This window comes from Macaca nemestrina, chromosome 16, assembly GCF_043159975.1.
Source record: "Macaca nemestrina isolate mMacNem1 chromosome 16, mMacNem.hap1, whole genome shotgun sequence".
NCBI lineage: Eukaryota > Metazoa > Chordata > Mammalia > Primates > Cercopithecidae > Macaca > Macaca nemestrina.
In genome coordinates this window covers 44848075-44873176 of record NC_092140.1, presented here as the reverse complement: position 1 = coordinate 44873176, position 25102 = coordinate 44848075, and the positions used below count along the sequence as shown (strand labels likewise).

The 25102-nt window shown below is 35.1% G+C and overlaps 1 pseudogene; it reads left to right on the top strand.

Annotated features, from left to right (window-relative positions):
* The first annotated feature begins 7203 nt into the window (after positions 1-7203).
* LOC105489958 (palmitoyltransferase ZDHHC20 pseudogene) lies at positions 7204-9391 on the top strand (annotated as a pseudogene).
* Positions 9392-25102: the final 15711 nt, after the last annotated feature.

The following is a 25102-nucleotide window of genomic DNA, read 5'->3' as shown; positions in this document are numbered from 1 at the left end:
AACAGACAAACAGAGAGCCAAATCAGGAATGAACTTCCATTCACAATTGCTTCAAAGAGAATCAAATACCTAGGAATCCAACTTACAAGGGATGTAAAGGACCTCTTCAAGGAGAACTACAAACCACTGCTCAGTGAAATAAAAGAGGACACAAACAAATGGAAGAACATACCATGCTCATGGATAGGAAGAATCAATATCGTGAAAATGGCCATACTGCCCAACGTTATTTATAGATTCAATGCCATCCCCATCAAGCTACCAATGAGTTTCTTCAAGAATTGGAAAAAACTGCTTTAAAGTTCATATGGAACCAAAAAAGAGCCCGCATCTCCAAGACAATCCTAAGTCAAAAGAACAAAGCTGGAGGCATCACGCTACCTGACTTCAAACTATACTACAAGGCTACAGTAACCAAAACAGCATGGTACTGGTACCAAAACAGAGATATAGACCAATGGAACAGAACAGAGTCCTCAGAGATAATACCACACATCTACAGCCATCTGATCTTTGACAAACCTGAGAGAAACAAGAAATGGGGAAAGGATTCCCTATTTAATAAATGGTGCTGGGAAAATTGGCTAGCCATAAGTAGAAAGCTGAAACTGGATCCTTTCCTTACTCCTTATACGAAAATTAATTCAAGATGGATTAGAGACTTAAATGTTAGACCTAATACCATAAAAATCCTAGAGGAAAACCTAGGTAGTACCATTCAGGACATAGGCATGCGCAAAGACTTCATGTCTAAAACACCAAAAGCAACAGCAGCAAAAGTCAAAATTGACAAATGGGATCTCATTAAACTAAAGAGCTTCTGCACAGCAAAAGAAACTACCATCAGAGTGAACAGGCAACCTACAGAATGGGAGAAAATTTTTGCAATCTACTCATCTGACAAAGGGCTAATATCCAGAACCTACAAAGAACTCAAACAAATTTGGAAGAAAAAAACAAACAACCCCATCAAAAAGTCGGCAAAGGATATGAATAGACATTTCTCAAAAGAAGACATTCATACAGCCAACAAACACATGAAAAAATGCTCATCATCACTGGCCATCAGAGAAATGCAAATCAAAACCACAATGAGATACCATCTCACACCAGTTAGAATGGCGATCATTAAAAAGTCAGGAAACAACAGGTGCTGGAGAGGATGTGGAGAAATAGGAACACTTTTACACTGTTGGTGGGATTGTAAACTAGTTCAACCATTATGGAAAACAGTATGGCGATTCCTCAAGGATCTAGAACTAGATGTACCATATGACCCAGCCATCCCATTACTGGGTATATACCCAAAGGATTATAAATTATGCTGCTATAAAGACACATGCACTCGTATGTTTATTGCGGCACTATTCACAATAGCAAAGACTTGGAATCAACCCAAATGTCCATCAGTGACAGATTGGATTAAGAAAATGTGGCACATACACACCATGGAATACTATGCAGCCATCAAAAAGGATGAGTTTGTGTCCTTTGTAGGGACATGGATGCAGCTGGAAACCATCATTCTTAGCAAACTATCACAAGAACAGAAAACCAAACACCGCATGTTCTCACTCATAGGTGGGAACTGAACAATGAGATCACTTGGACTCAGGAAGAGGAACATCACACACCGGGGCCTATCATGGGGAGGGGGGAGGGGGGAGGGATTGCATTGGGAGTTATACCTGATGTAAATGACGAGTTGATGGGTGCAGCGCAGCAACATGGCACAAGTATACATATGTAACAAACCTGCATGTTATGCACATGTACCCTACAACTTAAAGTATAATAATAATAAATAAATTTTTTAAAAAAAAAAGAAAAAAAAAAGAAAAAAAATAGTATGCAGTTATACAAAAGAATTAAATCTTGTTCTGTGCAGCAACATAGATGAAGCTTGAGGTCATTATCTTAAGTGAATTAATGCAGGAACAGAAAACCAAATACCATATGTTCTCTCTTATAAGTGGGAGATAAACACTGAGTACACATGGACACAAAGTAAGTAGCAACAGACAGGGACACAAAGTAAGTAGCAACAGACACGGGCCCTACTTGAATGTGGAGGGTGGGAGGAGGGTGGGGACCAAAAAAAAAAAAAAAAACCATACTAAATATTGAGTACTATGCTCATTACCTGGTGAAAAATATAATCTGTACACTAAACACCTACAACACACAATTTACCTATGTAAGAAAAGAAGTCTACACATGTACCCTCTGAACCTAAAATAAAAGCTGAACAAAGTATATTTGTAGATAAATATAGAGATGATTGTGGTCATACACACAAGTATATGTAGACTACTAGCTCTTTCGACTGAGATAGCCTAAAAGTAGGGACATGCCAGGAACAATGAGCATATTTTGTACCTAGATGGTAGTTTTTGAAGAAAAGAATCAAAGACTCTTTTTATTAATGTTTGATTCTAAGGCTGAGGAAGGAACATACATTATGACCCGTAAAATAAGAAACATTAAAAAACACAGACAAGAGGCAACTGGAAAGAGATTCTTTTTTTTCTTTTTTTCTTTTTTTTTTTTGAGACGGAGTCTCGCTCTGCCACCCAGGTTGGAGTACAGTGGCCGGATCTCAGCTCACTGCAAGCTCCGCCTCCCAGGTTTACGCCATTCTCCTGCCTCAGTCTCCCGAGTATCTGGGACTACAGGCGCCCGCCACCTCGCCCGGCTAGTTTTTTGTATTTTTAGTAGAGACGAGGTTTCACCGTGTTAACCAGGATGGTCTCGATCTCCTGACCTCGTGATTCGCCCGTCTCGGCCTCCCAAAGTGCTGGGATTACAGGCTTGAGCCACCGCGCCCGGCCAACTGGAAAGAGATTCTTATCCAAGGCTAAATAATCTGATCAACAAATTAAATACCTAGAGTATTGGCTTATAACAAAAATAACAAAATAAACATCTATAATTTCTCCTGTTGTAAACAAATAATGGATTAAATAAGTGTGAGTGAAAAGAAAGATTTCTTTTCAGAAGATTTCCAAATAATAAATGTATAAACAATTAGAGAAAGAGAAATACCATCAGAACACCACAGTAACAACTGTTGTAGCCAATTCCAGTGATTTTGTGGAATGGTGAGTAAAATGTTAAGACACAAAATACGTGCATATCCTCAAAACATCTCACCAAAAATAATTCTAATTAGTATAGTGGTTTTAACATCTGCCTCCAAATTATTTGATAATTCTCCCTTCAGGAGGTGGAGATTAGTTTATTTCCCTTAAGTGTGATTTGAATTTATTAACTTGCTTCCCATAAAGTAAGTATGGGAATGGAAAATAGTGACTATGTAATGGCACACCTCACCTTAACTAGTAGATCAAGGTTAATGTCACCATGTTTAAGTCATAGTAACAGCATGTTGACATTACATATGATGTGATGAAATCACCTATGGTACTCTTCCTCAAATCCATAACCCCAATATACATTAAATAAACACAAATCAATGGGCAATGTACAAAATATCTGGACAGGGGCAGAAATCTTCAGAAGATTCAAGGTCATAACAACAATAAAAGGGGATAAAAAACTGTCACAGATTGGGAGGTGACTGAGATGGCATGTCAGTAAAATGCAAAGTAGTGTCCTAGATTTGATCCTCAAATTGCATAAACTCCAGTAAAAAGTGTGGGGATATCCAAATGCTGCCCGTACTTTGATGTTCTTTGATTACACAAGGTGTTAACATCAAGGGAAGCTGGGTAAAGTGTACAGAAAATTCTGTATTACATTTTTATGTCTTCTATAAATCAAAAATTATTTCAAAGAAAGTAATTTAAAACAGCATGTATACATGTGCTTTTTTGAGCTAAATTACACCAAGTTCACACTCTTGCATACTTAAATTGATAATTCAAGAGTCAGCACTCATTGAAATTTACAAAAATGACTTTTCATTAGATTTTAAATACACTTTGATTTTCCTTATTTAAATAAAAATTTTCTGCAATGCAAAAAGACATTTCCTTTAATAGTACTATTTTAATTTTTAGACTAAGGTGTATCAAGCAGAAAATCTTTATCACATAAAATTATGGGATGATTCCTAATACTACCTGGAATAATCAGACTTTGCACCAATGTTTTATATTTACACAATAATACAAATTACTGCAGAGGGCAGACTTTTTTTATTTTGAAGAGCAGAACCTTCACCTTTGAAGAAATGCAGAAAGAGATGACAATGAAAGGTGGTTTCTGAAATCCCTTCTATCAAGATATTGTATAATACACCTTCTAAAATGAAACATTTCTGAGAGTAAAAGGGAAAATTGACACAGGAGTCTTTCAGTGCCGCTTCACCAGTCAGAAATCTCTGCAGCCAGCACCCCTGCCTGGGCATTGCTGGGCTCTAGGCTTGCCACTGGGCTCACTCCACCCACCTGGCCTCGTGGACTGCACTCAGCTTGCGCCTGGCCCTGATCCTGCACTCACATGTAACCCACATTCAGCCCACGGCTGAACCTGGCATGCTGCGACCTGCTTCCACCTTGAGCGGTGGAGGCTGATTGAGCGGAATGTGGTGGCACCTGAAACCTTGGAGATGTCAGCAACTATGGAACCCCAAGAGGTGTTATGGATCCCACTCGGGGAGTCTTAAGGCCTGAGCCCTCAAGGACTGTTGCAGCTCTCCTCCTTCCTGCCACCTGCAGTGTGGGTAATGGTGGGGTCATGTTACAGTTCGTTTGTGTTACAGCTCATGTTTGTTCCCACTGCCTGCAGCACAGTGAATAGGGGCATGTTGTAGCTCTGGCTTAGAGAGTCCCCAGGTCTGGGCTCACAAAGGGGTCACAACTTTTCACGCCTATAGTCCAGTGAACGAGAGCATGTGGTACCCAGAGGCTTTTACTCTCCCAGTGCTCAGTGAGTGTGAAGAAGGGTTAAGGTGTTACAGCTTCTTTTGCAACTGCCATTGAGTGGGTTTCAGGCTCTTGTGTCCAAGAAGAATGAACTATGCGGACACCAGAGAGTGAGCAAGGAGACAAAGAATTTTATTGAGTGACAAAAACGCTCTCCACAATAAGAGGAGACCCTAACTGGTTAGCCGTCTCTGTGAGAGGGGGATTGAAAGCAGGAAGCTCCACGTGGGGCTGAGTCCAGGGGTTTTTATGTGCTCAGAATGGGGGCGAGGCTGCTGATTGGTCCATAAGCATTCCTAGATAAAGCACCATTTGATGGGCTAAAAGGCATCAACGAAGTTTTCACTCCGGGCATGCACTCTACCTGGAACTGGCAGCTCAGTTTTCAGGCTTTAAATTGTCTTTGGTTTGAAGGTCTGGTTTCATGAGGACCCACCCCTATCAGCCTAGAAATTTGTCTCCTGCCATTTTCAAAACTATCAATTATATAAACATCAGGCATAAAGCTAAACTATCTCAGGCAGACTAGTAAATATATCTCACAATTTTCATAACAGAACATAATTTTTAATTGCTTGCTTTCTCTAATCTGATCTAGAAGATAATGCAACCCCAAGTAAACTTTTGAATTATTAGGTATATATATTCTGTTTTATATGTCTATTTCACAGAACATTAGACTCAACACATATAACGTTTTATAGATATTAATATAATATGAATACATATATTTCTATATACACTATATACAACCATCTGATCTTTGGCAAACTTGACAAAAACAATAAATGGGGAAACGATTCCCTATTTAATAAATGGTGCTGGGAAAACTGACTAACCATATGTAGAAAGCCGAAACTGGATCCTTCCTTACACCTTATACAAAAATTAATTCAAGATGGATTAAAGACTTAAATGTCAGACCGAAAAGCATAAAAACCCTAGAAGAAAACCTAGGCAATACCATTCAGGGCATAGGCATGGGCAAGGACTTCATGACTAAAACACCAAAAGCAACGGCAACAAAAGCCAAAATTGGCAAATGGGATCTAACTAAACTAAAGAGTTTCTGCACAACAAAAGAAACTACCATCAGAGTGAACAGGCAACCTACAGAATGGGAGAAAATTTTTGCAATTTACTCATCTGACAAAGGGCTAATATCCAGAATCTACAAAGAACTTAAACAAATTTACAAGAAAAAATCAAACAACCCCATCAAAAAGTGGGCAAATGATATGAATGGACACTTCTCAAAAGAAGACATTTATGCAGCCGGCAGACACATGAAAAAATGCTCATCATCACTGGCCATCAGAGAAATGCAAATCAAAACCACAGTGAGATACCATCTTACACCAGTTAGAATGGTGATCATTAAAAAGTCAGGAAACAACAAGTACTGGAGAGGATGTGGAGAAATAGGAACACTTTTACACTGTTGGGGGGACTGTAAACTAGTTCAACCATTGTGGAAGACAGTGTGGTGATTCCTCAAGGATCTAGAACTATAAATATCATTTGACCCAGCCATCCCATTACTGGGCATATACCCAAAGGATTTCAAATCATGCTGCTATAAAGACACATGCACACATACGTTTATTGCGGCACTATTCACAATAGCAAAGACTTGGAACCAACCCAGATGTCCATCAATGATAGACTGGATTAAGAAAATGTGGCACATACACACCATGGAATACTATGCAACCATAAAAAAGGATGAATTCATGTCCTTTGTAGGGACATGGATGCAGCTGGAAACCATCATTCTGAGAAAACTGTGGCAAGGACAGAAAACCAAACACCGCATGTTCTCATTCATAGGTGGGAACTGAACAATGACAACACTTGTTAACAGGGTGGGGAACATCACACATTGGGGCCTGTCATGGGGTGGGAGTGGATGGGGGGATAGCATTAGGAGATATACCTAATGTAAATGACGAGTTAAGGGGTACAGCACAGCAACATGGCACATGCATACATATATAACAAACCTGCACTTGTGCAAATGTACCCTAGAACTTAAAGTATAATAATAATAATAAAAGAACTGACATTCTCACCAGTTTGATACTTTCAGGTACATAACAAAGGTGCAGAATACAATAATGTAATTTTTATTTTAAAAAGAAAATTGTTGCCCCCTGAGGGTGCGGAGACCAGGGGCTGCTTGAGGCCCAGAGCAGTTGGCCCAGGGCTAGCGGTCCAGGGTGGGCGGTTGGGGACTGACGCTGGGGAGGGGGGCGGCGGTATGTGGGGAGGGGGGCGGCGGTATGTGGGGTGGGGGCAGGACCTGGCCCGGCGCCTGGAGGGGAGGAGGCCCGGTGGCTCCTAGGACTTTTGCTCCCAGAATCCCTGCCTCGGAGGCAGGGTAGCTGGGCCAGGAGCAGCCCAGAGCGTTTGAGTTGCCGCCCCGCCGGGACTCCTACGCTCCCCAGAATGATGGGATGCGGGGCTCTGCAGCCACCAGACAAACATGGCGCCCTGGACGCTCTCTGGCTGCTGCCAATGCATCATGGGCTGGGTGCCGGTGCTCTTCCTCACCTTCATGGTCATTTGGTCCCACTACGCGTTCGTGGTGGAGCTATGCTTGTTTACTATTTTTGAAGATGAAGAAAATGGAAAGACCGTGTTTTCCCTTGTGGCTTTCCATCTGTTCTTTGTTATGTTTGTATGGTAGTAATGGATGACAATCTTCGTATCTCCCGCTTCCCCCTCCGAAGAGTTCTACTTGTCCAATTCTGAAAAGGAACGCTATGGAAAAGAATTCAGCCAAGAAAGACAACAAGAAATTTTGAGAAGAGCAGCAAGAGCTTTACCTATCTACACCACGTCAGTTTCAAAAACTATCAGATACTGTGAAAAATGTCAGCTGATTAAACCTGATCGGGCTCATCACTGCTCAGCATGTGACTCATGTATTCTTAAGATGGATCATTACTGTCTTTGGGTGAATAACTGTGCTGGATTTTCTAATTACAAATTATTCCTGCTGTTTTTATTGTATTCTCTATTATATTGCCTTTTCATGGCTGCAACAGTTTTAGAGTACTTCATAAAATTTTGGAGGAATGAACTGACAGATCCACGTGCAAAATTCCATGTCCTTTTTCTTTTCTTTGTGTCTGCAATGTTCTTCATCAGCGTCCTCTCACTTTTCAGCTACCACTGCTGGCTAGTTGGAAAAAAAATAGAACAATAATAGAATCATTCTGTGCACCCATATTTTCATATGGACCTAATGTAAATGGTTTCTCTCTTAGATACAATAAAAATTGGAGGCAAGTCTTTGGTGATGAAAAGAAATATTGGCTACTTCCAATATTTTCAAGGCTGGCTGATGGTTGCAGTTTCCAACTTGCCTTATGTGGGTGGATCCAGAACAAGCTTCTGTTACAAACCAGAAAGAGTATGCCAGAAGTGGCTCAAATCAGCCTTTTCCTTTCAAACAGCTTAGTGAATCCAAAAACCTCTTGTTGGACAGTGAATTTTTCACTCAGTGGCTAGAGAATGGAGCTGAAGAAGGCATTGTCATACCAGGTGTATGAAAACATTATAGACTGATATTTTCAATTTCATTCGCAAGAAAATGATGAATGGAATGAAATAATTGAAGTATAAGAGAAGTTATATTTTTTAAAAAAACTAAACCTTTGTACAGTTCCTGGGATCCACAGAGGCACTACTCCAGAGCAAGACGATGCCTTACTCTTAAGTGCCGATTTGTGCAGCATTGACTTACAGCTACAAAAGTGACTTAATGTTATTCTGGAAAAAATACTTACCTGTTATGAGATGCTAGAGTAATGAGCTATCATCACATTTTAACATGTATATGTATTTTCTGATACCTGAATTACATTATTAGAATTGTGAGTACCCATGTAAATTTTCACTCCAAAAACACAAGCTTAAAAACTTGTCTTAAGTAAAATACATCTAGAGCAAATGGTGGCTGAAAGTGAATAATATCCAAATTACCATTGCTTGTACTGTATAAGGAAAACTGCTTTTTTAAACTGGGTATTTGCTAACTTATAATCACTATTTTATACTTTTCAACATTTTAAATAACATTTTTATTGTTGGCTCTAACAGAAGGATTCAGATATCTAAATATCATTTAGAACATAGAACACTTTGGTCTAATTCATCGAAAGCTTAGTTATAAGCATTAATACAACCATGTAGTGGAGCAGGTACTCAAGACTTAAAGGGAACTAGGGAACTTGGCAGTGTAAGAAATATTTTGGTTTCTCTCTGCTTTCTATGACTTTTTTGGTTGAACTTTCAGGGGTATGTACATGGGCAGAGAAACACAGAGGTACATGTACTGGAGAAATACTGGACACAGTGGGAAGAGGTGTAAGTGTTCAGAAGAAAAGATAAGAGGACTATTGTAATCTGTTAAAAAAGTCGTTTGAGTTTTAATGGTAGTTAGAATAAAGTATGCTGTTGACGTGACTTTCAAATTTCAGTGTAGGTAATGACCAAAAATTACTTTGAAACTTTTATAGTATTTCTGCAACAGCTTAAACAGTGACTTAAAATGCAATTCAAACTAGACAATAATAATAATAATAATAATAATAATAATAATAATAATAAATAACTTTAGGATAAGTTTTCCTCCTGGCTGTCAGTTAGTTATTCTAACCTGAGTAATTATTTAACATCCCCAGTCTCTGAGAAGTGGATTCTACTCTTAGATGCACAATCTTAAGTCTGACTTCCTAAAAGCAACCAACCCCTTTAGAACTAGATGCATTTCTCCTTTTTCCTTTTAAAATCTAATCTAAGTCACAGGAGTTGTTGCATTAACTTCAAAGAAAAGTACAGAATAAGCAATGTAGAAATGTTATTCCTCATGTATACTTTTTAGTTAGACACACACACACTACAAAATAACTGATTGCTTCCAGTTAGTGAGGTGGAGATGAATCTTAGCAGTATCTGTGAGTAGTACAGGTTGGAGTTTCTTGTCTGTAAAATGGGACTGCAGGGGAGGGTGTGTTATGAATGAGTTGGACTGGATGACTTCTAACATTCTGCGATGCCTAATTTTGCAAAATCACTTTTCATTCACCCAATAATTTTTTTTTTGTTGTTTTTTTGGACAGAGTCTTGCTCTGTCTCCTGGCCTGGAGTGTAGTGGCTCTATCTCTGGTCGCTGCAGTCTCCGCCTCCTGGGTTTGAGAGATTCTCCTGCCTCGGCCTCCCGAGGGGCTGGGATTGCCAGCTCATGCCACCATGCCCAGCTAATTTTTACATTTTTGGTAGAGACAAGGTTTTGCCGTGTTGGCTGGACTGGTCTTGAACTCCTGGCCTCGGGTGGTCCACCTGCCTCGGTCTCCCGGGGTGCTGGGATTGCAGGCGTGAGCCACCACGCCCAGCCCCACTACATTTTTTGGAGTACCTTCTATATGCTAAACAATACATGAGGGATAGCTCTATTATTTCCTACTACAGCATAAATTTTACGGTTGCTACTGTAGATTTATAATTTGAAAGACTGGTCTAATTTCCATCAGCCATACTAATGTTAGATTTTAAAAGGAGGTAACTTTTTTTCCTCTTTGAACCAAAGGAATGAGTTAACTTTGAAAACATAGTTTGGAATACTATAGAATGGATTCTTCTACCTTTGTTTCAACTCCTTAGTCTTAATAGTCTTGAGTCTAGAAAAGTAGAATGAGAGTTAAGAGATACCAATTGTTGCTGGGCATGGTGGCTCATGCTTGTGATCCGAGCACTCTGAGAGACTGAGGCTGGTGGATCACCTGGGGTCAGGGGTTTGAGACTAGCCTGGCCAGGATGGCAGAACCCCATCTCTATTAAAAAATACAAAACAAAAACCTGAAAAACAAAATAAAAAAATGTCCAGGCATGGTGGCACACGCCTGTGGTCCCAGCTGCTTGGGAGGCAGAAGCGGGAGAGTTGCTTGAACCCAGGAAGTGGAGGTTGCCGTGAGCCAAAATTGTGCCACTGCGCTTCAACGTGGACGCCAAAAGTGAAACTCCATCTAAAATAAATAAATACATAAAAATAAATCAGTTACCAACTAAAGAACATAACTTCAGCTTAGCGGTTTACATAGTATAAGGAGATAAATGTTTAAACATACTTGACTATTTTCAGAAATGTTTTTCTGGTACTTTTTGTGAGTATTTCTACATTCAGATCAAAAGAGTTGCATGCACCTTACAAACAGCCGAGGAAGCTTCATTTTTTTCTTCATTACTATGCACTTTCGTGGTATTGTAGTCTTTCTCAGTTCTTTTAATTTTTGTTATTTAACATCATCTTTAATAGCACAGCAAATATCTTTTAGGACATTTTCAGTTAAGGCCTTTGAATTATTTATTTTTGATTTAATTTACAGCCAGCATGTTGTCACATTCCAAATAATATTTAGCTGAACTTATTCATACGTATTAATGACCATTCTAGCAAGGGCCTATAAGTGGTGTGGGAAACAGGGAGAAGTTGCCTCTTTGGTGTCTCAATTGGTATTGATTATTGCTATCAACTATTTTGGGAGAAAAATAAAAATGAAGCCCTGTAAAATTTTATAAGTACTATCTTTGTTCCTTCAAACACTTGAACATTTGTGATGACACTTAAGAAAAATAAAGTTGAAGTTCAGGTCTTGCCATTGCCATTAAAAACAAATTAGACAGGAGACTTAGTTTACCTGGGAATAAATTTACTTAAATATTTAGTACCTGAAACTATGCCAAACCAAAGAGCAGCTGCAGAACATTAGTTATTTTAAATGAACAAGTTTACAAAGTTTCTTTTCATCTTTGCATAAGAATGATTTTTTAAAAACTATTTTTACACATAGTCAATGTGTTATGAGTTAATTTAACTGTAAGGTGGTTTAAATCAAATATGCAATGTTTACTTGAATTGTATTTCTATTAGAAAGCAGATTTGGACTATGTTTACAGGACCATTTAAGGGTTATCGCTAAAGCAGATGTATATTAAGGGCTTAGATTTAGGATCTACATATTCCAGGCATTGATTGAATAGCAGTAACTTACAAATGAGGTTTGTTTACCTTTTGTTCTAGGGACTAGCACTGCTATCAGTGGAAAGTATTTTTAACTAATCTGTTATTAAGAAAGTAATATTTTTGTGTTTCAGCCAAAACAAAGACTGTATCTAATAATCTGTTAGAAACAGATAATATATGTCTGAGATCCATGTTTCCTATGATCTAAACTATATTTTCCGATTTAAATTAAAAATATAGATTCAGAAAGATTCATATTTTTCTAATGACTTCATTCTATATTATTTTGTTGGATTGCAGAAAGAAGCAAGGAATTGTACTTGTATTTAAAAATAAAGAAAACTATTAGGTATATTTTGTACATGAGTGCAAATGAGTCTATGCCTGTTTAATAGAAAAGATGGAAATTATTTTAAAGTGAGCTTTAATACACTTTTATATAAACAATCTTGAAGTACAGTTTAGTTTGGTTGTATTTACCTAACAAGTACCATAAGCCTTGTATTTATTCTCATTTGTATAATCCTAGCCCATGACTTAATGTTGACGGTTTGCTTTGTCTTTTGGATGACCTAACCTACATTAACAGGTACACAGAACATTTTAGAATTTTTTCAAAAATAATAATGAATCACTTTATCAATAAACAAAGATTAAAAAAAAAGAAAATTTGTTGAAAAAACTGACTTACTGATTTTCTGTGAAACCAAAATCTTTGTACTGCTACAGCTCACTCTGACTGAGAGTGACGAGATAAAAAATAAAATATATAAAATAAAATTTGTTGACAAAACTAACTTATTGATTTTCTGTGAAACCAAAATCTTCAGACGGCTACAGCTTGCTCTGACTGAGAGTGACACTAATCACCTTGGGTTTTGTAAAAGAGCAAGTTGAAATCAAAACATTGGGTATCTGAATTTGTCCTACACAGATTTATGGGTTGTTTTTTATTTTTAAGATTAAACATTATGTATTGTTGATTGTACTTAAGAAAAAAGTCGCTTTTATAATTTAATCCCACAGATAAATGTATACCTGTAACTGAAGGCAAAAACTAACGTATCATTAATTATTCTCAAAATTAAAAATATACTGTCAATTTCTAAATAATGACAATAGTAAATATAAAGTTTCCTTTCTATTTTTCACTTCATCCTCTGGTAATGAATGAAAAAGAAGACAGCTTTAGAAATATAGGACAGGGATTTTCTGTTGACGAAACAGGAAAGTTCTACAAAGGGACAGTAATTTGTGGCTCTAGGGCAGAAAATATGTAACAAAGAACACAACCTAATATATAAACACCTGAAGATTAGCCCTAAAGCAGCTATTTGTTCCATCCTTATTTAAGTTCATTCGTTGATATATCTTGGCAAACCTATTTCAAAAGCACCTGATATTTATTCACACACTGTATGAGATTTCTGACATCTCTGTATCACATACATTTCTTACAATTGTGGACCTTCTTTTTAAGCTAGTGATTCTAATTAGAAGAATGTGAGCATGCACATGTAGCAGAGAATGAGGCTAGTAGCAGAGCAGAATAAGCCTACATGTTATAGCTATTGTGGCAAGAGCAAAAGAAAACAACAACAAAAAGTGCTGCATTTCTTTGAATAAACGCTCTGACTTAACAATAATGTATGCATGCCTTTATAATCTTACATATATTTATTAGCTAGCTGAAAACTTGACCAAGTCTCTGAGAAGAATTTGATGAAGATAATGGATTTATTTTTAAACACATTTACATTAAAGTTTTGAATTTGTAGAAAAATTGGGAAGGTAGTGCAAAACATTCCTGTATGTCTTGAACCTAATATTCCCTATTATCCACAACTTATATAAGAATGATTAATTTATTTATTACAAATAATAGACTGATACTGATACATCCTTGTTAACTAAAGCCCATCATTTATTCTGATTTCCTCCATTTATAAATAATGTTCTTCTCCTTTTACGGTATCTCATTTAGGTTAACAATTCCACTGAGTTGTCATGTTTATTTCAGTTTCTCTTGGCTGTGACAGTTTTTTAGACTGTCTTTGTTTTTGATGACCTTGAGGGTGGTGAGAAGTGATATTCTGAGGAGTAGTAAAATATTTTGTAGGATACCTCTCTACAGAATCTATTGTTTTTCTCAGGGTTTGACTGGAGTTACAGGTTTTGGAGAGGAGGACCAGTTGTAAGAGTGTTTTCATCACTTCATATGAAGGGTATATATTATCAGTAGGTTTTTCAGCACTGATGTTAACCTTGATGGCATGTTTAAGCTAGTGTTTGTCGGGTTTCTCCACTACAAAGTTACATTTTTTAACTCTTTTTATATTGTACTCTTTGAAACCACTATGCATAGCCTACACTTAAGAACTAGGGATTTGTTCTCCCTTTCATTGGAGGAAGTGTCTACGTTATTTAGAATTCAGCTACACAGGAGATGTGTATCTTCTCCAATTATTAATTTCATTTGATCTCTTATTATAACAACATGAACTCATGGTTATTTGTTTTGTATAACTGATATTTTTAGAGTTTTTTTTTTTTAACTTTTACCTTTTTCAGAATGTCATATAATTGCAATCGTAGTACGTGTAGTCTTTTTTATTTTTACATTGACTTGTTTCACTTGACAATATTCATTTTAGGTTCACTCAGGTCTTTTTATGGCTTGATAACTCACTTCACTTCATTGCTGAATAATTCTCCTGTATATGAACATACAATTTGTGTATTCATTCATACTCCTGCATATGAACAATACAATTTGTATATTCATTCACTTATTAAAATATTTGGGATTCTTCTCATTTGCAGTGATTATGAATAAAAGTGTTATAAATATCAGGTTTTGTATAGACGTACATTTTCAAATCGGTTAATATCTAGGAACATGACTGTCGGATCTCCTCTTCAGCTATGTTTAGCTTTACAAGAAATCTTCAAAATGTTTTCCAAAGGGGTTGTGCCATCTGACAGTCCTACCAGCAGTGAAAGAGAGTTCCTGTTGTTCCACATCATCACCAACATTTAGTGTTGTTAGTCTTTGGATTTTGATGTTTTAAATCAGTGTGTAGTACTAGCTTATTGTTGCTTTCATTTGCAACAATGTAATTTTATCTAATGTCAAATGGTATTGAGCATCTTTTCACGATTATTTTCTTTGATAAAGTATGTTTACAGCTTTTACCTATTTTTAAATTTGGACTTTTTTCCTCATTGTTGCATTTTAGCATTCTTTGTATAATTTAAATGCAATTATTTTATCATACGTAGGTTTTTCATATATTTTCTCCAAGTGAGTGACTTGTCTTCAAATTCTCTTAACAGTATCTTTCACAGAGCAGAAGTTTTTAATTTTAAAATATCCAACGTATTTTTCTGTAATTACTTTGTTTTGCTGTTATATCTAAAACTTGTCACCAAATCTGTGGTCAACTTGGCTTTCTCCTGTTTTCTTTTGGAAGTTTTATATTTTGTCATTTTACATTTTGTTCTATGATCTAATCTTTGTTCAGTTTTACAAGAGGTTTAAGGACGATGTTGAGATTCATAGCTTTGTATATAAAAAAGTTTAATTTTTTGCATGTGGAAAAATTTACAATTTTATAGCACTATTGCTAAATCTTCTATCTTTTCTCATTGAATTGCCTTGATCTTTTCTGAAAGATCAGTTCACCTTATTTATGTGAGCCATGTACTCTGTCCCATTGATCCGTATGTCTATGCTTCACCAATACCATATTATCTAGATTATGGTAGCCTTATAATAAATGTTTTCCACATGTCACATGATCTCAGCTATGATTATTTGTTGTAACATATTGCTCCAGTTTTGGAGATTAAGGGGATTCTGTGTGACCTCAATTATCTGATGTGCCCAAGAAAATTCATTGATTTTTCAATTTGTTTGTCTTCTTTTTTTTTTTTTTTTGTCAAGAACATGGGAGTGGTTAATGTTAGGTTTTTTACATAACAAAGCTTAAATTGAAAGTGTTACAACTTTCAGACATATTATACACACATAATTTGTATATTATATAATAATAAAAAATTGGTAACAATTGTCTACCAAGTCCTCGTTGAAAAAGCAAAGAAAGTTTAAGGGAACTAAATTTTTTTCCTACAATAAGAAATTCTAAATTAATTGGGACAAAGAAATAGTATGTTCATTTATAATTTAATCTGTGCTAAATTTTCTATAGGTACAAAAATTACCAGTTTTCAAATTCATCTAGATACTATCAGGTATTTACTATGTTGATTATTATACTAAAAAAAAAGGAGTGATTATTGTACTTAAAACAGAATGCTACTCAATTTTAAAGATATAAAAAGGGATAGCTTAAGTAAAAAAGTAGTTTCCATTTTTATTCAACAATTGGTAAAATAAGACCATCTTTTCTTTGTGCCTGCTTCAGTATACTTGTAAAATATGGAACGGGTAACTTTCCCATTGTAGGACTAATTTCAAGGGAGTCCGCTAGGTAAGCTGGTCTTAAGTTATGTTTTCCATAGAAAATATATTTTCAAAGTTGTTAATATATTAGATATTGGATTTGATTGATTTGTTATAGAAAAAAACAATTTCTATATCATCACAGAGATATGCAGAGGAGTAAGTAATTTAATCATCTAATATATTTGCCAAAAATGTTTATATAAAACTTTTTTGCCAAAAGGTTTATATAACACTTTTTGCCAAAAGGTTTGTATAAATCGATTATGATATTAGAAAATTCATGAATTTTGTCTATGTATTAGTCATCTATAGATTTTAGTGGAAAAGTAACATAAGCAAAGGAGTTTCTTCTTGATATTTTTTATACTGCAAAATATTTACTTATATTTTGAGAGGTCATTTATATTTCTGAACTTGATTGTGCATGCTAATTATTTAATTATAATTTATTTTAACTGGACATTTATCAAATGCATATAATTATGTGCAAATTTAGGACTATCTAAATACAGGTACCTAAAGTACGTACCTAAAATATGTACCTAGAGTACATATGAACTTTTAAATTTTGAACTAAGCTATTTAAAAGTAACATTAAATATATATCACAGAAAAAGAGGAAGAAGAAAATTGATTTTTTAAATAATGAGATTTTTAAAAAACAATTATAATGCAAAATTTATTTTAATTCACCTTTCTTGTCTCTGAGCACATTAAAGAAATAATACATATCTTTTGATCCCAGGAAAATTCCACTTAGTGACTAGATAGGCTAGCTGGCCTTTCTGAATGTTGATTATTTCCTCTGTGGAAGCAAGGAAGATATACTTAATCTACCAAAATTATGAAGGATTGTCTAGATGAAAACTTGAGATATATTCTAGCTCTAAGAAAATAACTTATCTGTTCTATTATATTATTTTTTGAGAGGACACAAATCGCCATAGATGGAAAAAAATATATTTTTCTGTTTGGGTTCTAGAAAAGTGTTCGTTGTTGTTGTTGTTTTTCCTAGCAGCTGCAAAAGTAGCAAAATATTTGCTTTCTATTTGTCTCTAAAATTTTTGGCTTTCAGGATTTTAATTTAGATTAACCACTTGTCATTTTCATATCAATCTTCTATTGGTGTTTGAAGTAAATATTCCAGAACCCTGTACATTTTTTACCCTCTGTATTGAATTTATTCTCTCTATTGATTCCGATTGCTTTAGATGTTTATTTAGAAGATATTTTTAAAATGAACTTTCTTGTTTCCTTCCATCTTAACAATTTGAAGGCTTATTGGTTCAGTTATGTAACTAAAATGCAGTTTTGGTGTTAATAATTCAGGCCATAAGTAAACTGAATGTATAACTTTTATCTTGAATAGGTAATTGATATAAATGTTTTCAAAAATGTATCAGTAAAGAAACATAAATTTATAAAATATTTAACCAATTATTCCCTTCACATCACATTTTGTTGAAGGAACTACACCTTGATGTGTTTATGCATTTTTAAACTACTAAAACTTAATTTCATACATTTAGTGGAAGCTTTTGGTTAATATTAACGCCTAAGTAAAGCCAGACATAGAAAGGCAAACCACATGGTCTCACTTATGTCCGGGAGCTAAAAATTAAGCCAGTTGAACTCATGGAGATAGAGAGTAAAACAATGGTTACCAGAGGATGGGAAAGGTAGTATGGGGGAACAGGTATTGGGGATGGTTATTGAGTACAAAAATATAGTAAGAATGAATAAGATCTAGTATTTGATATCACAATAGCATGCCTACAGTCAACAATAATTTATTGTACATTTAAAAATAACTCAAAGAGTAGAATGAGAATGTTTGTAACACAAACAAATGATAAATACCTGACATGATGGAATACCCAATTTACCTTGATGTGATTATTACATATTGTATGCTTATATCAAAATATCTCATGTACTCCATTAACATATACACCTACTATGTAATGCCCAAAATCAAAAATTATAATAAACACATGAATAAAAATCGATAAATACAACCTTAAGAAATTTTTTTTTTTTACAATGGAATTCTGAAAGCTTACAGTTGATTCTTCAACCTACACTTTCAGGTAATAATTTTCAGTAGTGCCTTACTCAGGCCAACTGGAAGCCTTTTTCAAACCACAGGAGTTCTCACTGTTTCAGGAGTCACTCTCTGTGAGTTCACTTTGCCTTTGGATCTCTGTGGGGGAGAGAGGTCTTGAAACAGAATGAATGAATAAGCAAACATATTCTAAGGAATGTAGATATTTGTGTCTTGGCATGACAAAAACAATGTTCTTTTAAATTTGTCTCTCTACATGAATACTTTGACTAGTTTTGTAAGTGCACGTTTACAGTTTTCTTTTTCAACCACCCAAGGGCTTACACACTTTGAGGCTTTGTACTGATAAATTACAGCATGCCTTTCTTATAACAAAACATGTCTGTCTTTAGAACTTCATAAGAGCTTCTGATATATGTAGTGAATTAACATTCTTATTTTATAGAGTCAAAAAGAAAGTGGTTGTTATCAACAGCTATTTTCCTGTTCTAATATTTCTTTGTTACTATAATAGTACAGCCTGCATTGACACTTGAACCAAGAAGCCTGTAACTGGCCGGTGAATGTGCCATTAATTTTTGTTCCACATTCAATGACAATGAAGTGCCCAATATGCATGAAACTACAATTCTCATAAAATGACTTGAAAATAGATGGCTGAAAAATTTGTAGCTCTCTTATGACTCTTATTTGAGAACCTATTCTAATAACCACTTATATGTAATCAGATGGACTTCATGCAATCTCATCTTGTAAATGGACCATGTGAATGTTTTCCTATTATTGCTGCCATAGCTCACAGATTATATAAGAATTCCTAGTCATTCTGCCCTGAAACAAATTACTATTCTAACAGTAGAAATCTCAATGGCCTTCACATAAGTCGTGGCTTTATAATGTGAAGACTGACATAAGAACTGCTTGGGGGGCATAGAATTCACCCATTAAACTGTCTTTGCTAAATTTGCCTCTGAGCTGTTTTCTGTAGATAAATAAACAGGGAAAATTGCTGCAAAAAAAGTAATTTGGGGTCTACTGTATCAGTCAGTCATGGAGCATGGTATGCTAACATTTTTTAAAAGTATTTATGAAATATGAATATTATATATGCATATATGTCTGTATATGTATAAAGTGTATACATAGGAATGTTAAATATGCATATATGCATATACCTAAATGAATAAACATATATCCATATATACATATGTATATATGTACATATATATGTGTATATATAAATAAATGTCTCCAAAAGGTCACCATTCAGGTTAGTCAGTTCTAGATAAGATTCATTACATTTATGCTCTGAGTAATGATATTGAAAGTACTTCATTTACATTTTGACCATTTTAGAGTAAGACAAATCTCAGAATCTAAGAGTTAAAACGTATCTGGAAACTGAGAGATGCTTTTCTTTGCTGGCATGTGAATCTATTTAAAATCATGAGGTAATAATTGTTTAATGAGATCTGTATATAAGTATTGCATTCAGTTTGAGAGGAAAGAAGCACCTCATTAGTATTACATATAAGATGGATAGAAAAATCTAAAGTAATAAAATAAGCACCCACAGAGATACACACATACACACAATATATATTTTGAAAAAGACATGGTAAATATCTTGCAATGTAATTGAGGTTTTTGCCATCGAAAGAAATGGCCAAAATGCAATTACTTTTGCACCAACCTAATAATTATTTTGACATGCTGATATTATGCATTAAATAATCTAAATAGTAACTTGTAAGAAAATTATGGAATAAAGATTTCAGCAAAACAGGCATAAAGAAAATAAACCGTAAAACACTTCTCAGCAATACTCACATTTTAAAATTTTTCCCCAAATTTTTATTTGCGTATGTGTGATCTATGGAAAATGTACCCACATTAAATCAACATAATGAAAAATTAATTTATTCCATGGCTTTTAAATATGTTTTAATTTAATGGGATCCCTTGAATAGGAGAGCACTACTTATCTAGTTGTCTATTTCAGCATTGTAACTTCAACACCAAGGAGGAGATTAATGTTTGTTTTAATTTTTTATTATCTTTCCACAATAATATTGAACATTTTATGTTTTTTTAAAAGTATTTATATTCCAATACAGGGTATGCCTTCTCACTTGAAAATCATCAATGGTAGTAAATATGACTGCACTCATTATTTGCAGTATGCCATCTGGAATTTGGCAAGATTCCCATGATTCCTTGGCATCTCATGAATGAGAGATACAACTCAGTGCTTTAACTTTTCTTTTAGCCGAAGTGTTCAAGCTTATGAGCAGAGAAGAGTTTATGTATTTTAGCAGCACTGATACATTAGGGTTATAAAGTTTCATTTTGTCCTTTTCAGGCAAAAGAGATTTTTGACTTTTATAACTTTTTCTCAGGTAAACAGAGGAAAAAAATAGCATTAAAAGTGGAAGATCAATGTTCAGTAGAAAACAATCACGTTAATTATAACAACAGTAATACGATAATTAAGTAAGTACTGATGTGCTAAAAGTTCTACTTAAATTTGTTAAACATTACGGCTCAGATTCATTTGAATATTCCTACTCTATTATTGCTATTCGACAGAGTTAGAATTAAATGGGCTTGTTGTCAACCAATATGCCATGTTTTATTTTGACATCCCAACATGAGATCAAGACTTACATGGCAATAACTATTTGTAAACAAAATCATTATTATTTAATTTTCTCATTCTTGTTTGATGTGAGTATATATGTGTGCATGTATAGGCACATTTAAAGACATATCCAGAGTATTATTAAACAGTATAATCCTGTTTCAAATAAAAAGATATAATAGTTCATTTTTACTTTGGGCAGTGACAGATTTACACACATACACACACACACACACACACACCCCTTCTTAGAAAATACATTAAATTATTTTAAAAGGAGAGTTTTAAAACACAAAGCCCTTAAAATATTTGGAAATAAATATAAAACAATTTCTAATTAATAAAAAGATTATAGAAATACAATATTTTTTAGGAAGCAACATTTTGCTTATAAACAAAAAGAAGTTTTTGCTAACATATATAGTAAGTTTCAAATGTTTATCAGTCATAAGTAATTTTGCTTCAAAAACACCTTACTAATTAATATAAAACAAAAACAATAACAAGAAATGTATTATATATATGTAAAAATATCTCTAAGAACTTTAGAGAAAAAAGTATATCTATAAGATAGTATAAATTGAGATGTAAACAAATACAGACATATAATTTTCAAGAACAAGCATTATAAAATATGCATTTTGTTAAAGTAATTTATATATTCAATATCTTTTAATTGGGAGCATTTACATTCAAGTTTAGTGTTGATACATGTGGATTTGACGCTGTCATTATGATTTTAGCTTGTAATTTTGCAGATTTGTTTATGTAGTCATTTTATAGTGTCACTGCTCTGTGTACTTAAGCGTGCTTTTGTAGTGGCTGGTAATTGTCTTTCCTTCCCATTGGTAATGCTTCCTTCAGAAGTTCTTGTAAGGCAGGTCTGCTGGTAATGAATTTCCTCAGCACTTGCTTGTCTGAAAAGGATATTATTTCTCCTTTGCTTATGAAGCTTACTTTGGCAAGATATGAAATTCTGGTTTGGAATTTTGTTTCTTTAACAATTTTGAATATTGGCTCCCAATCTCTTCTGGCTAAGAGTGTTTCTGCTGAGAGGTCTGATGTTAGTCTGATGGGCTTCCATTTGTAGGTAACCTGACCTTTCCCTTTCTAGTAACTTTTAACATTTTTTCTTTCATTTTGACCTTGGAGTATCTGATGGTTATATGTCTTCAGGATGATATTTTTATGAAGTATCTTACTGGGGCTCCCTGAATTTCTTGAATTTGAATGTTGGTCTCTCTATCTGCGTTGGGGAAATGCTCATAGATGATCTCCCAAAATGTGCTTTCCAAGTTGCTTTCATTCTCCTCATCTCTTTCAGGGACACCAAAGGGTCATAGATTTGCTCTCTTAACACAATCCCATATTTCTAGGAGGTTTTCTTCATTCCATTTATTTCACTTTTCTCTATTCTGTTCTGACTGTCTGATATGGTTTGGCTCTGTGTCCCCACCCAAATCTCATCTTGAATTGTACTCCCATAATTCCCATATGTTGTGTGATGGACTTGGTGGGAGAGAATTGAATAATGGGGACAGATTCTCTCATACTGTTCTTGTGGTAGTGAATAAGTCTCACGAGTTCTGATGGTTTTATAAGGGGAAAACTCTTTCACTTGTCTCTCATTCTCTCTTGCCACCACCATGTAAGAAGTGCCTTTTGCCTCTGCCATGCTTGTGAGTTCTCCCTAGCCACGTGGAACTGTAAGTCCATTAAACTTCTTTCTTTTGTAAATTGCCCAGTCTCAGGTATGTCTTTATCAGCAGGATAAAAATTGACTAGTACACTGTCTTATTTCAGAAAGCCAATCTTAAAGTTCTGAGATTCTTTCCTGTGTTTTGTTCATTCTGCTATTATGATTGTATTATGAAATTATTGTGGCTGAGCATGGTGGTTCATGCCTGTAATCCCAGCACTTTGGGAGACTGAGGACAGTGGATCAATTGAGGTCAGGAGTTTGAGACCAGCCTGGACAACATGGAGAAACCCTGTCTCCACTAAAAATGCAAACATTAGGCGGGCGTGGTGGCAGGTGCCTGTAATCCCAGCTACTCAAGAAACTGAGGCAGAAGAATCGCTTGAATACAGGAGGCGGAGGTTGCAGTGAGCCGAGATTGTTCCATTGCACTCTAGCCTGGGAGACAAGAGCAAAACTCTGTCTCGAAAAAAAAAAAGAAGAAGAAGAAGAAGAAAAAGAAATTATTGTAATTATTGTAGTGTGTTTTTCAGCTCTGTCAGGTCGATTATGTACTTTTCTATACCGGCTATTTTGTGTGTCAGCTCCTGCATTGTTTCATTATGATTTTTAGTTTCCTTAGATTGAATTTCAATTTACTCTGATAGCTTAGTAATCTTTGTTCCTATCCATATTCCAAATTCTATTTCTGTTATTTCCGCCATATCCTTGCCGGAGAGGTGATGTACTGAATGCTCCAATTAAAAAAAGACACAGAGTGGTAAACAGGATAAAGAACCAAGATCGATTGGTAGGATAAAGAACAAAGATCCACTGGTTTCTTCCAGAAACCCATCTCACATGCAGTGAAACACATAGCCTCAAAATAAAGGGATGGAGAAATATCTACCAAGCAAATGGAAATCAGAAAAAAAGCAAAGGTGGCAATCCTAGTTTCAGAAAAAACAGACTTTAAACCAACAAAGATTAAAACAACAACAACAGCAACAACAACAACAACAAAAAGACAAAGACCAAGCAGGACATCACATAATGGTAAAGCGTTTAATTCAACAAGAAGACCTATTTTAAATATATATTCCCCCAACACAGGAGCACCCAGATTCATAGAGAAAGTTTTTGGAGACCTTCAAAGAGACTTAAATTCCCAGACAACAAGAGTGGGATACTTTAACACCCCATTTAAAATATTAGACAGATCATTGAGACAGAAAATTAACAAAGATCTTCAAGACCAGAACTCAGCACTGGAACAAATGGACCTGATGTATACCTATCTCTCCACCCGCAAACAACATAATATACATTCTCCTCATTGCCATATGGTACATACTCTAAAATTGATCACATAATCAGAGGGAAAACACTCCTCAGCAAATGCAAACATTACTAAATTCATAACAAACAATCTCTTGGACTACAGTGCAATTAACTTAAAAATCAAGACTAAGAAATTCACTCCAAACAGTACAATTACATGGAAATTGAATAACCTGCTCCTGAATGATGTTTGGGTAAATAATGAAATTAAGGCAGAAATCAATAAGTTCTTTGAAAATAATGATGACAAAGATACAGCATACCAGTATCTCTGGGACACAACTAAGGCAGTAATAAGAGACAAATTTACAGCACTAAATGCCCACATTAAAGAGTTATAAAGATCTCAGTTTAACCACCTAACATCACAACTAAATAAACTAGAGAACAAAGAGCAAATGAATCCCAAAGCTGGCATAAGACAAGAGATAATCAAAATCAGAGTTGAACTGACAGAGATTGGAATACATAAAAACATTCAAAAGATCAATGAATACAGAAACTGTTTATTGAAAAAAATAATGTAACATATAGATTGCTAACCAGACTGATAGAAAAAGAAATGAGAGAAGATTCACATGAATATAATCAGAAACAACAAAGGGGATATTACCACTGACCCCACAGAAATACAAACAACCATCAGAAAATATTATGAACACCTCAATGCACATAAACTAGAAAAACTACAAGAAGTGGATAAATTCCTGGACACATACAGGCTCTCAATACTGAAACAGAAAGAAATTGAATCCCTGAGCATATCAATAGTAAGCTTTGAAATTGAGTCACTAATGAATAGCCTGCCATGCAAAAGAAAAAAAAAAAAGGTTATAAACAGACAGATTCACAGTTAAATTCTACCAGATGTACAAAGAAGAGGTAGTATCATTCCTCCTGAAATTATTCCAAGAAATTGAAGAAGAGGGCATTCTCCCTAATTCATTCTATGAGGCCAGCATCATCCTGATACCCAAACCAGGCAGATAT